General features: G+C 35.2%; 1 non-coding gene across 1 annotated transcript; it reads right to left on the bottom strand.

Moving 5' to 3' along the window:
* Nucleotides 1-16,984: 16,984 nt before the first annotated feature.
* LOC128047116 (U6 spliceosomal RNA) lies at nucleotides 16,985-17,090 on the bottom strand. Its single transcript, XR_008199304.1, has one exon. It is a non-coding gene; the product is annotated as a U6 spliceosomal RNA (small nuclear RNA).
* Nucleotides 17,091-19,037: the final 1,947 nt, after the last annotated feature.

Genomic DNA, 19,037 nt, shown 5'->3' on the forward strand with positions numbered 1-19,037 from the left:
AAGAGAATTCCAGAAAACATCTATTTCTGCTTTATTGACTATGCCAAAGCCTTTGACTGTGTGGATCACAATAAACTGTGGAAAATTCTGAGAGAGATGGGAATACCAGACCACCTGACCTGCCTCTTGAGAAACCTATATGCAGGTCAGGAAGCAACAGTTAGAACTGGACATGGAACAACAGACTGGTTCCAAATAGGAAAAGGAGTGCATCAAGGCTGTATATTGTTACCCTGCTTATTTAACTTATATGCAGAGTACATCATGAGAAACGCTGGGCTGGAGGAAGCACGAGCTGTAGTCAAGATTGTTGGGAGAAATATCAATAACCTCAGATATGCAGATGACACCATCCTTATGGCAGAAAGTGAAGAGGAACTAAAGAGCCTCTTGATGAAAGTGAGAGAGAAGAGTAAAAAAGTTGGCTTAAAGCTCAACATTCAGAAAACTAAGATCATGGCATCTGGTCCCATCACTTCATGGCAAATAGAAGGGGAAACAATGGAAACAGTGGCTGACTTTATTTTTCTGGGCTCCAAAATCACTGCAGATGGTGATTGCAGTCATGAAATTAAAAGACGCTTACTCCTTGGAAGGAAAGTTATGACCAACCTAGAGAGCATATTAAAAAGCAGAGACATTACTTTGCCAACAAAGGTCCGTCTAGTCAAGGCTATGGTTTTTCCTGTGGTCATGTATGGAAGTGAGAGTTGGACTATAAAGAAAGCTAAGCACCGAAGAATTGATGCTTTTGAACTGTGGTGTTGGAGAAGACTCTTGATAGTCCCTTGGACTTCAAGGAGATCCAACCAATCCATCCTAAAGGAGATCAGTCCTGGGTGTTCATTGGAAGGACTGACGTTGAAGCTGAAACTCCAATACTTTGGCTACCTGATGTGAAGAGCTGACTCATTGGAAAAGACCCTGATGCTGGGAAAGATTGAGGGCAGAAGGAGAAGGGGACGACAGAGGATGAGATGGTTGGATGGCATCACTGACTCAATGGACATGGGTTTGGGTCGATTCCGGGAGTTGGTGATGGACAGGGAGGCCTGGCGTGTTGAGGTTCATGGGGTTGCAAAGACTCAGACACAGCTGAGCGACTGAACTGAACTGAACTGATTCATCACAAATGATATCAATAGAACATTTTGGAAATAAAATTAATGATGTGCAGTAATTCTCAGAACATAATGATAAATAAATCATCATAGGTTAGAAATTATAAATTAAGAATAAAGTCTCAGATCTTTTTGGCATTAAATTCAGAATCAGATAGATGGTGCCAGTTCTCTTGGCCCTTACAGAGTAACTGGAACACAAACACTTCTTACAGATGATTTGGAGAAGAAGGAGCCAGGCTTACAATATAAAATCAGTGTCTGGAATAAACTCTCTTCATTCATGTAACAGAGAAGGCAATGGCACCCCACTCCAGTATTCTTGCCTGGAGAATCCCTGGGATGGGGGAGCCTGGTGAGCTGCCGTCTATGCGGTTGCACAGAGTCAGACATGATTGATGTGACTTAGCAGCAGCAGCAGCAGCATTCATGAAAAGATGCTGAGCCTAACTATAATTATTCCCTGTGGATATGACCCATGGACTTGGTTGGCATATAGACAACCACCCAATAAGCACTTATGCCAACTTAATAGCTAACTCCATGAGCAGGTATGATGTAGATCCAGTGTCACCGTGAGATAGATGCTAAGAATCTTGTATATGACCTGCCTCTTGACTGAGTTGGAGAATGGGCAGGTAAAGAAAAATACAATGAAAGGACAAGAGAGAAAACAAACAGAATTAAAAAAAAAAAAAAATAGGTCTTGGTGAGCCAGCACATGAACACTATAAAATCCTTAAAAAACAAAACAACAGTAGAAATTAGACCCAACAAAATTTAATAATTATACAATGTGAAACTATTATCTTTGAAATAGTTTTAAGATACATACTTTAAAATAATTAAAGAGAAAATAGAAAGAATGACAAGTAAATGTAAAAACAACCTCCAGCTTTTACTGTTTGTAGTCATTATGAGAAAATTGAGGCAGAAATTAGTCAAAGATAGATGATTATAGGAGAGAAACAGCTAGAAATACAGCATATAAACTAATTTTGTAATCAAGTTTACAGAATTAATATAGGAAATATCCTCTAGACTTGTCCAGTAGAAGTTTCTATGGTGGTAGAAAGATTCTATATCTGCATTGTCCAATATGGTAGCCACATTCTAGTTATTGAGCAATTTAAACATAACTACTAAAATTGGGGAATTAAACTTTGCTTTATTTTTAATTATAATTAATTTAAATGTGTTTAAATAAGCATACATGGCTAGTACCTGCCTTGTAAGATAACAAAGTAAGATAGAACATAGTCAAAGAAAAAAAGATAAAAGTTTGAAATGTGGCCCTCAAGAATTTGTTCAGAGAATAGCATAAAGAGATAAATACAAATATATAAAAGCACAAATAATAAAGAATGAAGGTAGATTGAGACTCTAAAATACATGTCTAAATGAATTTCTGGTGGTAGAAAATAGAGGGAACATTGAAGCATCACTGTGTGAAGAGATAATGGTGAAAAATTTAACAGAAATAAAGAGACAAGATTTCAGATTGAAAACATGAGCTGTGATTAAGAAATAAAGATAAAGACATGACTAAACATAATCCAGTGAAACTGCAGAAGAATAATGGTAAAGAAAAAAAAAAACACAAAAACCTAAAACTACAAAAGGGAAAGAGTATCTACAACTGAATGACAGCTAGATGCACAGAAAACTTTTCATCAGAAACAGTATTGGCCAGAAAAAAAGAGTAAGATTTTCAGAATGAACTAATAATCTATAATTCAATGGTAGATAAACTTTTGTTTGTGAGGCAAACTAATTACTTTTTAAAGAAATAATGCAAATAAGAGTATTTATTTTATAGATTTCATAGATCTTTCACAAAGGAAGCATTAAAAGAAGTATTTCAACATGAAGAAATGTTTACTCATGAATGGGATGCAAGAAAAGAAGGAACAAAAAATGTGCAAATAAACAGTGATAAATCTGACTATTACAACCCTTAGGTTGTGTCAATTGTGTCAATTGTCAGAATTGGAGGGAAAGACTGAACAACCTATGTTCATGCTGGGGAATTTTTCACCCAGCTATCTCAGAAAATTATGTATCAGGAAAATCCCCAAATTAAGTGAAGGCATGGAAGATTTAAATTACACAGATTATCATCTTGATCAAATAGCTTTAAATATAATATGCTGCATAAAGATATAGATTCTTTTCCAGCACACGTGAATACTGTGCAACAATTGAACACATAAAAATTGTCAATATGAAAGGATATATGATATATATACATATATATGTCACATTTTCAAGTGAAATGCTGCTTAATTTAGAAAGCCCTTGGAATTAATTGTTAGTTAGAACTCAGGAAAAAGGAAGAAATGAGTAAAATGCTATTCATTAGGAAAGTCTGTGTTCCAATAGTTTGGTTTTAGAACTAGATCATAGGCAGAAATGGCTAGGAATATCATCTCATGGAGTAGATGATTGAAGTTGTATAGGAATAGAGTGTGATCAAATTAAAATCTTTCAATTTTATTCTATAATTCTCTCACCTTTAAAATTCATTAAATTTCTTTGAATGCAATAAACATTTAACAGTGGTATCTTAGAAAATAAAGTGGAATTGGACATATTCTCTTTTAGGAGTGATCTAGATGAAACCAAGCACACTTTAGCAGTAACATCAAAGGAAAGAAGAGATGAACTAAGGTGAGCCCAGATGGAGCAACCTGATAGATAACCATGACCCTTTGGTTTCAGAAATAGAGAGAGGCATGACAGACTTTCAACAGCTGTGGAGATGAATGCTTGTGCAGTTAACTCTTAGAATAATAAATGAAAGAGTAACCCCTTTCTGAGGACATTCAAGTTAACTTCCATAACATCTTTTATTTGATTGAAGAATATGGCTTAGTAAACTCAAGGGAAGCCTATTTTTCTGTAAAAACACATATTTCATTCTGACATGCCTAAAATAAATTTGCCATTATGTCTTTACTACACAGAAAAAAATCTACTTTGAAGAACAAGTAAGCCAAAGACATTCTGTTTCCATTAAGAAAGCAATGTAGATATCTTATTAAAAAGAAAATCTATCATTTCAAAAGGATGAATTAATACTCTAAAAAGAGTTCCTGCTGGCTAAAGTATTTAAAATAAATCTAAGAACATTTTTAAACTCTAGGTCCATAGAAATTTAATTTGATTGTGAAGAACACACACTTTTTGCACTATAAGCTCTTCTTTCATAAGATTTTATTCTTATAGGCATGTAAGAGTAAATAACAGTGTCTCAGGAAGTCTTTTAAACCTAAGGAAAAAAATGTCAATTTTCATCAACTCAGGTGACCTGAAATTGCTAACATGTTGAATGTTCAAGAATAACTGTTGATATATTGATATGTTGATATATTGATATGTTGACATATTCATCAATTAATTGACTTCATTTTTTAAGACTTTGAAGTTTATTGGCAAAACAGAGATCAACACTAAATCACTCTTGCTTTAGAATTTGATATGAGTGCCTTAAAATGAACTTTATCTATACAAACACTTGCTGTTTGAGGAGTTGTGGAACTGACAGAACATGAACTTACATGGATCTTAGTAGCAGACTTATTATTGCTTCCCTTCCCAATCTGAAAAAAATACACTAAGCAAGCATCTAAGCAGTTTCAAATTCTCAATGGAAGAGTTTACAATATCCAGACAAACTTAATCTATCTTTCTGTCTAATATGCTAGCCATTATGAAAGGTTATGATATCTGAACTGAAAGTTCCAGTTTGACACACTTAATATTTCACAGCTTTCCTGCACTTTATTGAATGTATCAACTAATTTCATTCTAAGCCAAAAACAGAGACAGCCCTCTCAAAAGCTACTTGATAAGAGCATATAGAAGAATCAGCCTACTTCATCATTGTTAGAGATAAACAATTCAGAGAGTATTTTCTACTAAATGCATTGTCTTTGATTCATAGAGTATCTTCATATCTGAAATTGCTTTAATGAGAAAAATACTTGTTCCCATTTAAAATGTACTATTTTTTCTTATTTATTGGCTTTAAGCAAGTCATACCAGGCAAAAAATATGGGACTTCCCTGATGGTATAGATCGGACTCCACCTGCCAATGCAGAGGACACAGGTTTGATCCCTGGTCTGATTCCACATGCCACAGAGCAACCAAGCCCATGTGCCACAGCAACTGAGCCTGTGGCTCTAGGGCCTTCAGGCCACAATTACTGAGGCCCTGGAGCCCTACCATCTACACACTGCAACTGCTGAGCCTTTGTGCTGCAGCTGCTGAGCCCTTGTGCCTGGAGCCTGTGTTCCGTAACAAGAGAAGCCACTGCAGTGAGAAGCCCATGCATTGCAATGAAGAGTAACCCATGCTCACCACAGCTAGAGAAAGCCCACACATGGTGACAAAGACACAGCACAGTCAAAAATTAAATAAGTAAATAAATTAAAAGACCCCAGATAACCAAAGCAGTCTTGAGAAAGAAGAATGGAGCTGGAGTAATCCACTGCTGGAAAGTTGATCCCTCAGGAAGGGCTGTCTTTTCATCTGATTTATAGCTTCCTTTGCTGTGGTACACATATACAATGGAATACTACTCAGCCATAAAAAGGAATGAATTTAAGTCAGTTCTAATAAGGTAGATGAAGCTAGAGCCTGTTATACAGAGTGAGGTAAGTCAGAAAAAGAAAAATGAATAGTATATATTAATACATATATATGGAATCTAGAAAAATGGTACTAATGAACCTATTTGCAGTGCAAGGATAGAGATGCAGACATAAAGAACAGACTTTGGACACAGCAGGGGGAGGAGACGTACACAGAGAACAGACTTTGGACACAGCAGGGGGAGGAGAGGCTGGGACAAATTGAGAGGGTAGCACTGAAGTATTTACATTACCATATGTAAAACAGATAGCTAATAGGAAGTTTCTGTATAACACAAGGAGCTCAACACTGTACTCTGTGACAACCTAGAAGGGGTGGGATGGGGTGGGGGGGATGTGGGAGAAGTTCAAGAGGGAGGCAACATATGTATATTTATGATTCACACTATTGTATGGCAGAAGCCAATACAAGATTGTAAAGTAATTATCTTCCAGTAAAAAATAGATTTTAAAAAATCAGAAAAACATAATTTAAAAATATATGATGGTACAGACCACATCATAAACCCATCATAATAAGCCCATCATAAGCTCCAGCAGATAAGGGATTATATTCTCAATTGTAAACAGCACCTAAAGCAGACTGGCCCAGAAAGCCAACCAGTAGGTACAAGTGAATCAAGAAATGTATGTATCTACAAAAGCCTCTCAAGAAACAAAGCAACATGTTCGGTAAACTCAAGGGACTACTGCCTTATTCTTTCATTCATTTAAATATATCCCATTGTAGTATGATGTGATAGCCAAATCTGAATCTATGCTTTAAATATTTATATTTGATTTGGTTATTTAGGCAAGTTGTTTAACCTCTCAAATCTCACCTTCTTCATATACACAAAGGGGTTAATGATAACATACACCTTGTATACCTAACTGCTTGATTATAAAGATTTACAAAAAGACACTATGAAATCTATTTGTAAATTAATATAGCAATATGTATACTTCATTTAGTTAAAATAATTTCTGTTGTTGTTTGTTATTGTTTTAGTTGTTAAGTCGTATCCAACTCCTTTGCAACGCTATGGACTGTGGCCCACCAGCCTCCTCTGTCCATGGGATTTCTCAGGCAAGAATACTGGAGGGTTGCCATTTCCTTCCCCAGGGGAATCTTCCTGACCAGGGACTAAACCTGTTGTCTCCTGCACTGCAGGCAGATTCTTTACTGCTGAGCCACTGGGGAAGTAATTTCTACCATCAAATTAAGTTAAAGATTATTTCCATCAACAAAGTAGGAGATTTTAATATTTGTCCTAACTTTCCCAATAGCTATGTGTAAATCTCTAATTAACCTAATTATAGTTGTTGTTTTATATTAAAATAGAAAATTTGGGGGTGGGGGGTTCTTCCTCAAGAGCTCTTCTTTTATTTTTTTCAAATTTTGTTTATTTATTTAATTTTGACTGCACTGGGTCTCTGTTACTGCACATGGGGTTTCTTTAGTTGTGGAGAGAAGGGGCTACTCTTCATTGTGTGTGTAGTCTTGTCATTGTAGTGGCTTCTCTTTCTACAGAGCACAGGCTCTAGGGCGTGCAGGCCCAGTAGCTGTGGTGCATGGGCTTAGTTGCTCCGAGGTATGTGGGATCTATCTGGACAAGGGATTGAATCCATGTTCCCTACATTGCAAGGTGGATTATTACCCACTGAACAACCTGGGAAGCTTAAGAGCTATTACATTCTGATTCAGTTTATATACCTAGTGTGAGATCAAAACAAAAACAAAAAATCACTAAATATCATTCAGATTCTGGAAGTATTAGCTTTACTCTTCAGGTCCTAGAAAATACTCGTTTTTAACCATGAAAAGGAGTGTGAAGACAGAAAATCTATTAAGCTAATTAAACTTATTGACATATTGAACATTGAGTTCAAGGACTTGCAGAGTACTAGAGTAGGTCAGTATTTTCATGGTAGCTCACTGGTAAAGAATCCACCTGCAGTGCAGGAGACATGGGTTCCACCCCTGGATCAGGATGATCTTCTGGAGAAGAAACTGACAGCCCACTCCAATATTTTAGCCAGGGAAATCCCATGGACAGAGGTGCTTTTACTCTTTTTAAATTTTCTCTTCCCCTAGAAGTCCTTGGACTGCAAGGAGATTCAACCAGTCTATCCTAAAGGAAATCAGTCCTGAATGTTCATTAGAAGGACTGATGTTGAAGCTGAAACTCCAATATTTTGGCCACCTGATGTGAAGAGCTGACTCATTTGAAAAGACCCTGATGTTGGGAAAAATTGAAGGCAGGAGGAGAAGGGGATGACAGAGGATGAGATGGTTAGATGGCATTACCACCTCAATATACATGAGTTTGGGTAAACTCCGGGAGTTGGTGATGGACAGGGAGGCCTTGCGTGCTGCGGTTCATGGGGTTGCAAACAGTCAGACACAACTGAGAGACGGAACTGAACTGAGTAAAGAATACTTAAACAATAGAATCTATAAAAATACAGTGTTCAATGGGATTAATTCTACAAACTATGAATGAATTTTAGTCAAGATGTCTTACAGTGTCCATAACAAAAAAGTTTTTTAATGACTGTTCCAATAGCCCTTCTCAAAGTGATATAAAAGTTTAAATATTGCCTAAAAAGCATTTGAAGTACTGAAGGAATAATAAAAATGCAAGAAATTACTGTGTTAATATTTTGTGCTATGCACCTTTTTGTTTCTTATGTTCTCCTTTATAGTTTTTGTTTTGGGAGTTTAGAAAAACCAATAAAAATTGAACACTAAAATATTAAGCTTATTCATTTTAGAAATTGCCACATTTTGGAGTCCAGGGAACTTGCCTCATACAGCCAATTGATTTAAAAATTTTCAATCATAAGTCACTGAATTCTCAGGTCAAAACTTCTCAATTTTGCCTTAATAGTTTCACAGGATGTCATAAGAAATTGCAAAACTTTTCAAAGTTAGCTCCTGTATTTGTCTCTCACTATTATTGGAAAAGCACTGAATTAAAACCTCGAACTTTGCTGTTTATTTGTAAGACAGAAGAGTAAATGGAATAAAAATATTGATGTTTTTTCTTTATCACTGACTGGTTAAACATAATAAAAATTGGTTCCTTGTAATTTCATTTAAAATATTTGTAAAAGTAAGATGTTCCCTCTTCATTTCTCCATGCATTACAAAGAGTATGGGGAGAAGAAGTTGGCAGGATTGATGTTTTTAAGGGGCTTTTTGAACAATATACTTTATGATAACTGAGAGTCATAAAAAAGACATCATATTAATACATCAAAAACAAGATTTACATCAATGTAGAAGACTATGTGATCATTTTGTTCTATGCTTTGTACTTTTTAATACTTAAATTTAGGAAAAATTTAAGATAATACACAATATGTGTTCTATTTAAAACTAGGATGAGATGGTTGGATGGTATCACTGACTCAATGGACATGAGTTTGGGTGAACTCTGGGAGTTGGCGATGGACAGGGAGGCCTGGTGTGCTGCAGTTCATGGGGTCGCAAAGAGTCAGACATGACTCAGAAACTGAACTGAACTGAACTGAATATTAAATGTATCCTTTGTATGGGCAATATTTTTTTCAAATAATAGAAATCTGTTTATATTCATACAGGTTTGTTGAAGTTTACAGGGAGAATCTAGCATATATATCTATAAAAGGTATATGCAGGGATTATATGAACTAAAACTTAATTAGATATATTTGTTCTCTTTTCTAACTTAATATCTCTCTGTCTTTCTCTTAATAGTTCACTTTTTGCTCTTAACACTTACCCTTTTTATATTACATCAAAGATTTTGTCACATGTCCTTGTACTCCCTTGCATTAGTGTGGGCAGAGTAGATTTTGTCACCCCATTAATGTTGGGGTTGACCATATGCTTTGCTTTAGCCAGTGAAATGTTAGCAAATAGACATCATTTTCATGGTTTGAATTCAGTTCATTTCAGTTCAGTTGCTCAGTCATGGCTGACTCTCTGACCTCATGGACTGCAGCATGCCAGGCTTCCCTGTCGATCACCATCTTCCAGAGCTTGCTCAAATTCATGTCCATTGAGTTGGTGATGCCATCCAACCACCTCATCCTCTGTCATCCTCTTCTCCTCCTGCCTTCAATCTTTTCTAATGTGTCAGTTCTTTGTATCAGGTGGCCAAAGTATTAGACTTTCAGCTTCAGCATCGGTCCTTCCAATGAATATTCAGGACTGATTTCCTTTAGAATTGACTGGTTTGATCTCCTTGCAGTCCAAGGGACTCTCAAGAGTCTTCTCTAGCACCACAGTTCAAAAAGATAAATTCTTTTGTGTTCAGCCTCCTTTATGGTCCAACTCTCACATCCATACATGACTACTGGAAAAATTATAGCCTTGACTAGACGGACTTTTGTTGGCAAAGTAATGTCTCTGCTTTTTAATATGCTGTCTAGGTTTGTCACAGCTTTTCTTCCAAGGAGCAAGTGTATTTTAATTCCATGGCTGCAGTCACCATCTGCAGTGACTTTAGAGCCCAGAAAAATAAAGTCTGTCACTGTTTCCATTGTTTCCCCATCTATTTGCCATGAAGTGATGGGACCAGATGCCATGATCTTAGTTTGGATAATATCATGGTATTATTTCGTTTGGCCTATCGTGCTTCTGTAATTTCCATGAGAAAAGCACATTTCAGGAAGCCACAGCCTCATTAACCTGGAATTCAGAACAAAAGTACATAGAGATATATAGTATCAAACTAGAAGCTTGGAGCCGAGTCTATCCTGGCCCTGCCTAGCTTATGTTAGCTGAACAACTGCTTACATGAAAACTGACATGCATAAAAGATACAGTTATTATAAGCCACTGAGACTTTGTAATCCCAAGCCCTACATGATCTGTATACTTATATCACATGTCCTGGTACTACCTGACTTTCTAAAGTCTCAATTTCTTAATTCAAAAGTTGAAAAAGAATCTGGTTGTTAGTCAAAAATAAAATTAACTGACAATGAAATAGTTGTGGTACAATCTTGGCTATAAGCAGAACAAGTTTTCTTTAAATTCTCATTAAAATGGATGTGAACAGGAGATAGATGAAGGATTTTTCAAATACAATGCTTAAAGAAATAATGTTTACTTTTTGCTCTTGACCTGCAGTTTGACATGAAGCTTGTCTAGCAGTACTTGCCTCAATCTGTCCAAAATTCTGATAAAAATACATATTACAACATGGTAGAAAAAAAAAACACCATAAACATGAAACATTGGATCTTGTAGCCAATCTATGCTTCAACTCCAACAGATGGTTCCACTAATATACAACTGATAGCAAGGTGAATTACAATTACAGATCAAGAGCAATAGCTTGATATCAGCAAATGGCAGAAGAGGGAGTACTATATTCTGTTCCCCTATAGGCACTAACTCAACAATATACGACCCAATACCGATTTATAAGAATTTGAAAAAACAGTTAGGAAGTCTCAACACACAGACAAACTAAAAGTCAAGAACAACTTTCAACCATATTGAAGTGGGTAAGAAAAGCCATTTCATTTCAACTGCATCAGCCTTTAACCCAAGCTGGCACAAGTCATGCAAGGGAGGAAAAGCCCAAGTCATCATTTCATCCTCGAGAAAGGAAGTTCTGGCTTCTTACCAATCTGTCCAAGGGATGGTCTTCTGTCTTGCCTGACTTAAAATTATGCAAATAGAACTTGCCTGGGGACCACAGAGAACAAAAGAAAGCTTAGCAGCCTGTGATAGTACCAGATAATTTATAATATTGCAGACAGGAACTGGCACAGCTCACAGTCACTGGAAGAAAATGTCCAACTCATGACTCCTCACTTGAGAGAGAAAGGAGGAGAGTGGAATATACATAAATATTCAAGCTTTCAGGAGACTAATTTGTATCTCAGCTGATTTTGAATGCTCTAGGGTACTAGCACAGCTTGTATCCTTGGAGTATGCAGAAAACAAAAAGAGCTCAGTGGTTTTGTGGAACCACTAGAACCTGTAGTAACAAAACAAAACAAAACAAAACACCAGAGGGAGAAAGACTGCAGGAACCTGAAAAAGAAACCTGCAAACATAACTAAATGAGAAGCAACACATCCAAACCCAGCAAGACATATCATCATAAAAGGTTTGCAGGCACATAAAAGCTCTAGCCAGCCTGATGGGCAAAGGTCTTTTCCTGTACAAAGACCAATCTGTAAATAATGAGACAGGTGGCTATTTTTTTCAAATGCATAAATCATGACAAGGAAAAAATAACAAGGCATATGAAGAAAAAGGGAAACATGTCCCAATTAAAGGAACATATCTCTACAAGCTGACACTGAAGAAGTGGAAGGCTATGAATTACCCAACAAAGAGTTCAAAATATTAAACTCAATACACCACAAGAGAACATAGATTTAAAAAATGAAATCAGAAAAACAATGTATTAAAAATAGTAGGATATTGGCAAATATATATTCAAAGTGATGAGAGAAAACAACCAAGAATACTATATCTGACAAAACTGTTCTTCAATAATGAAAGAAAATTTAAAACCTTCCCAGATAGATGAAAACTGACAAAGTTCTTCACCACTAAACTGCCTTAAAAGAACTCCAAAGCCAGTCCTTCAAATTGAAACAAAAGAACTGCAACACGGAAGTGTACAAAAATGTAAAGCTTTCTGGCAAAGGTAAATATATAGGCAAATACAGATTGTTGTAATGCTGTAATGGTGATGAGTAGATAACCTTTAATACAGTTATAAAATGAAGATAAAAGCATGAAAATAGCTATAACTATAAAACTATGTTAATGACAAAAAATAGTTTTTAAAATGCAATTAGTAACATTGATAACATAAAGCAAGGGTGATATAAAGGAGTAGAGTTTCTTTATGCAATGAAATTGTTAGTTTAAAATAGATTGTTAAAAGATGTTTTATATTATCCCCATGGTAACCACAAAGAATAACCTATAAAAGGTGTACAAAAAAATGAGAAGTCAATCAAAGCATGTTACCTCAAAAAAACATTAACAAAATACAAAGGAAGGGAAACAGAAAAGATAACGATACCATATACAGAAAACAATGAACAAAATGGTAATAGTAAGTCTTCCCTATCAGAAGTTAATTTAAATGTAAATAGATTAAATCCTATAATCAAAATCACATGCAGTGGCTGAAGGAAATGCATAGGCTCCAAATGAAAGGATAAGATAGATACTCAATGAAAATGGTAACCAAAAGACAGCAGGGGTGATACTTATATCAGGTAAAATAGAGTTTGAGTCACAAACTGTCACAAGAGACAAAGAAGGACATAATTCATCAGGAAGATATGACAATTATAAATATAAATATACCACCTTGATGTACTCCTTTTCCAATTTTGAACCAGTCAGTTTTTCCAAGTCTGGTTCTAATTGTTGCTTCTTGACTTGCATACAGGTTTCTCAGGAGACAGGTACGGTGGTCTAGTACTCCCATCTCTTTAAGTTTCCACAGTTTGTTGTAATCCACACAGTCAAAGGGTTTTGAGTGAAGCGGAAGTAGAAGTTTTTCAGGAATTCCCTTGCTTTTTCGATGATCCAACAAATGTTGGCAATCTGATCTCTTGTTCCTCTGCCTTTTGTAAATCTAGCTTGTACATCTAGAGGTTTTTGGTCCACGTATTGTTGAAGCCAACTTGAATGCAAAATTCTGGGCTGGATAAATCACAAGCTGGAATCAAGACTGCCAGGAGAAATATCAACAGCTTCAGATATGTAGATGATACCACTCTAATGGCAGAAAGCAAAGAGGAACTAAAGAGCTTCTTGATGAAGGGGAAAAGGAGAGTGAAAAATAAAAACAAAAACTAGAGACCTGACACTTCTTGATTTCAAAGCATCTTACAAAGCTATAGTAATCAAAATATTATGGTTATGGCATAAAGATAAACTTAATAGACCAATGAAACAGAATATAGAGCCTAGGAATAAATCCTCATGAAAATGGTCAAATGATCTTTGTTTTTTTTAACATAAATTTATTTATTTTAATTGGAGGCTAATTGCTTTACAATATTGTATTGGTTTTGCCATACATCAACATGAATCTGCCACGGGTGTACACGTGTTCCCTATCCTGAATCCCCCTCCCATCTCCTTCCCCATCAAGGCTATACAATGCAGACATTATAGTTTCTTCAACAAATAGTGCTGGGAAAACTGGGTATCCACACATACAAGAATGAAGTTGGACTCCTGCCTGACAGTGGCAAAGTCCTTAAAATGGACTACAATCCTCAACATAAGATCTGAAACTATAAAACATATTCCTTTTTCTTAATTTTTTACAATAAGCATGTAACAGTTTCATAATCAAGAGTTTGCAATATCAGCAATCAGAAACTTTTGTAATTCTGACCTGCATTTATTGTCTTAATAGCAGTTTTATAAAAACACATAGAAAATTATTTTTTCAGCTTAATTTATACTATATAAAAATTTACTTTTCAGATGTAACTAAGTTTGAATATCCAAAAAGACAGAAAAATTGCACACACACATATGCCAATATATTTAGAAATAACATATAAAGCTTGACTCCCACCCCAAATAACAAGCCTGCTCCTTGTGTACTATCTTCCTACTTTACAAGAATTTCTTTAATGATCGCATGTAAATCAAATAGGTATCTTTCTTTGATTTACATAAACAAAATAAAAACAAAGAAATAAAAGGACATTTTTAATTACTTTGATATTTTTTCCTAACCTCTGACATATTTTATTAGTTGTTTTGCAATGCTTGTTTTTTGAAAATGCAAATATATAGTGGCTTTTAGGAAATTTTAGATTCTATTAATCTCTCACCATATTAATTTAATACTGAGGATTGAGTACTTTTTTCACTTATTTAAATACTGTAATTTTTACCAAAAATATAGATAAGAATAAATCAGTTCTCATGAGGAAAATATCACTTCTTCTTTTAGTGAGTGTCTTGAAATAATTGTAAGAAGTTCTTTTCATTTTTTATCTACTTTTGAAGGATTCAATCACTGGTCAGATTTTATTTTTTCTGCTTCAATTTTTTTTCTGTATGATTTTGTCCTAAGTGATTACAAGGATTTTCTGCTGAAAGTAGAATTCAGTAGTAACATTAACTCCAAGTATTTGCTAAAACCAAGAAAAATCCAGTAAAAAATTAATACTCTGAATAATTTTTTTGAGTATCCAATGTGAATTTGCCAGTGTTAATTCTAATAATCTCTTTCTTCTTGGTGAAGCAGTGGTGTGCCCTCTGCTCTCTGCCTCTGGGTATTTTTATTTCATTTGATAACTGTGTAAAGCCATCCTGCTGTGGGATTTATGAATCTCTTGAATAAAGTGATGGCAAAAGTAATGGCACACATTTGAGTATTACCTTAATTAGGCAACTCATGGAGTCTGTCTCATTCAGTTTAACTGTTCCTTTCCCCACTGGTTTATTTTCATGTCAGTGTTCTATTGGCTTGTTTTCATTTAACTGTCTTACTGCATATTTGAGAACAAAGTGATCAGAAAGTATGTGCTGATTTTCACTGAACTTCAAGTCAGGCTGGTTGAGGTAGCTTCCATTGCTGTGTGAGTTAGTCCTGCTTTAGGAATGCTTAATTGGTGACCTTCAATAGCATTGTTTATTTCTGGCATGGAGCTTTGATACACAGGGTTCCTTGAATAACTTCAAGAGTCAATTGAAAATAGTATGGAAAATTTTTTTAAAAAAGAAAAGACAACAGTATATCAATCAAATTTCATAGCAAAGAATTGACCCCCTGAATGCTTCTGGTGAGGATTCTTAAGTCTTTTAAACTTATAATCTATTGGAAAGATATTTTATTCAATGTGCAGTATTTCAAAGTTATTGTTTTTTTTTAACTTGTTATCCTTTACTATTTTTTAATTTATTTATTTTTTATTGAAGGATAATTGCTTTATAGAATTTTATTGTTTTCTGTCAAACCTCAACATGAATCAGCCATAGGTATACATATATATCCTCCCTTTTGAATCTCCCTTCCATCTCCCTCCCCATCCTACCCCTCTAGGTTGATACAGAGCCTAAATTGATACAATCCTCTAGGTTGATATAAAGCAATGAAAGCCAAACTAAAAAATATGTTGAGAGGAAAGGAAAGAAAGAAAAGAAAGAATAGACATGCAAAGTTAAATAGAGGTAGGTGAAGAAGATTTATGTACATTAAAAATTAACTGCAAGGGGAAAACAACAGTAGAAAAGGCAAACAAAGGAATAAATGTTTTAAAAAAGTAGGTTTAAAAAAATCAAAAATTAAAATTACAAAAAAGAGAAAAGAAAAGAAAAAAAAAAGGAAAACTCCACAGAACTGTAAGAGCTCATCATAGAGGCAGTGGTTTATAACAACAATAAAAAGTATGACTGAATATACACATACACATATACACACACGAGCAAAGTCAAAGCAGTCCAACAATAATAAAGTACGACAGACTGACCCAGTGAACAAAGAAAACTGAAAATTATATCTAACAGTTAAGAACAAAACTAACTAAAGCCCAAACTGGAAAACATAACTAACACAAGGTGCCAATTGAGAAATAAAGCAATGAAAATAAAACTTTTATATTGAGAGGAAAGGAAAGAAAGAAAGAATTGATACTCAAGGTTAAATAGAGGTGGATAAAGAAGATTTATATACATTAAAGATTAACTGCAAGGGGAAAAGAACAGTAGGAAAAGCAAACAAAGAAACAAGTGTAGAAAAAATACATAATAATAGGATTAAAAAACTAAAAATTAAAATTAAAAAGAGAAAAGAAAAAAAGGAAAACTACACAGAACTGCAAAAGCCGAACATAGAGGCATAGGTTTATAACAACAATAAAAAAAGTGACTGAGAAAAAAAAAAGCTCAGAAGCTTAGATTTCATAGTGCCAATAAAATTGACAACTACAACAGAGGGAGCAAAAAAAAAGAACAAAAAGGAAAAAAGTCCAAAAGAATCTACAGAACAAGTCAAAACATAAGAATAATAAATGTTTTTCTTGAGTCACTGCTGTCAGAGTCCTCTCCCTCACTGGGAGTCATAGTTCACCTCACCTCCTTAGGTTACCCTCCAACACTGTGCTGATCTCTGGGTCAGCTATGGGAGCAGCTCAGATTCTAATCTGGTCCTCCTCCTATGTGTTCTTGCCTCCAGTGTCCACAGCTATCAGAACTAGTGCATGTTCTTTAGTGGGAGTTCTTAAAAATATGGAATGCTTCATGAATATACATGTCATCCTTGCACAGGGCCATGCTAATCTTCTCTATATTGTTCCCATTTTAGTATATGTGCTGCTGAAGGGAGCACTCCTTTACTATCTTTGATCTGAAAAAACAGGTGTTCAGATATAACAACCTTCTGACCCAAGTCACCAAGATTGCTGATTAAATAGTTCATTAGCTTCACCTTATGTGTCAAATTCTTTGGCCTGAATTAAAATACTTAAATTGAATTGAAAATACATGCATTTTCGATGAGGAGTTACTTTGTTATGCTGGTTTTTCCATACTACATTTCAATATAAAATAATAAAGAGCTTATTGGACTAGATTTCCAAAGATTTCAAATGGAAAATATCACCACCTCCAGTCTTAACCTGTCCTTTTGTTAGCTCTGCAAGCTTTGACTGCTCCTTCAGTCATGTACTCAAAGTCTTTGGAATTGCCTCTAACCCTAACTATTTGTGAGCATCTAGACCATAATTTGATGTGGGAGCCTTGCTGTTACTAATTTACTATGAAATCTACCCAACCTCTGTGAAAGTGAAAGTGAAGTCGCTCAGTCGTGTCCGACTCTTTACAACCCATGGACTGTAGCCCATCAAGCTCCTCCGTCCATGGGATTCTCCAGGCAAAATACTGGAGTGGGTTGCCATTTCCTTCTCCAGGGGATCTTCCCGACCCAGGGATCGAACCCAGGTCTCCCACATTGCAGGCAGACGCTTTAACCTCTGCACCACCAGGCAAGCCCACCCAATCTCTAATTTTGGCAAAAAGTAAAATATGTTATGAATTTGGAATAATTTATAATTTGCAAATATGTGATATGCCTCTATGTATCTTCAAAATTACAAGAGATTATGCCAATACCCAACCTCTGATTTTGGCATAATCTCTTCTAATTTTGAAGATACATAGAGGTGTATCACATATTTGCAAGTTATAAATTATCCCAAATTCATAACATATTTTATTTCTCACAATGTAAACAATGTAATTATTTTCGATTCTGTATATAACATTTCTACTTATAATTAGAAATTAGTTTCCTAAATACCATTAGTTTTTTAATTTAAAATGTAATCTACTAAGTAACATAGGCATTGTTTAGTCACCAAGTCGTGCCCAGTTTCGTGACCCCGTAGAATGCAGCATGCCAGACTTCCCTGTCCCTCACCATCTCCCAGAGTTTGCCCAGGTTCCTGTCCATTGAATCGGTAATGCCATCCAATCATCTCATCCTCTGTCACCCTCTTCTCCTTCTGCCTTCAATCTTTCCCAGCATCAGGGTCTTTTCCAATGAGTTCACTCTTCACATCAGGTCGCCAGTGTGTTGGAGCTTCACGTTCACCATCAGTCCTTCCAGTGAGTATTAAGGGTTGGTTTCCTTTAAGATTGACTGGTTGGATCTCCTTGCTGTCCAAGGGACTCTCAAGAGTCTTCTCCAGCACAGTTCAAAGGAATCAACTCTTTGTCTCTCTGCCTTCTTTATGGTCCAGCTCTCAGAACTGTATATAATTACTGGAAGGACCATAGCCTTTGTCAGCAAAGTGATGTCTTTGCTTTTCAACATACTTTCTAGGTTTTTCATAGCTTTCCTGCCAAAAGGCAATCATCTTCTAATTTCATGGCTGCAGTCACAATCCTCAGTAATCTTAAAGCACAAAAAGAGGAACTCTGTCTTAGAGGTGGTAAGATAAACTATTTTATGTTTTAAATTTCAATTTTAAAACACTCTCCAATCAAACTTTAGAATTTTGAATTCTTTCAAAATATTGATTATAGAATGTAATACAAAACAAATTGAATTTTTAAATTTAAATTCAGTGATATTATACATATATGTTTATACATATAATTATTTGGTTATGAAATTCCACAAGACTTGAATATACAAATATTGAACATTCTCCACTGAATTTAACCTCATCTCAAGCAATTTTTTTAAAAAATCCTCCTAAACTCATATTGCAGGTTCATAATTATTTTCAGTTTGAAAGTCTATTCTTTTAATTGATTTCTCAGTTTAGACTAT

Source organism: Budorcas taxicolor, chromosome 4, assembly GCF_023091745.1.
Source record: "Budorcas taxicolor isolate Tak-1 chromosome 4, Takin1.1, whole genome shotgun sequence".
NCBI classification, from domain to species: Eukaryota; Metazoa; Chordata; class Mammalia; order Artiodactyla; family Bovidae; genus Budorcas; species Budorcas taxicolor.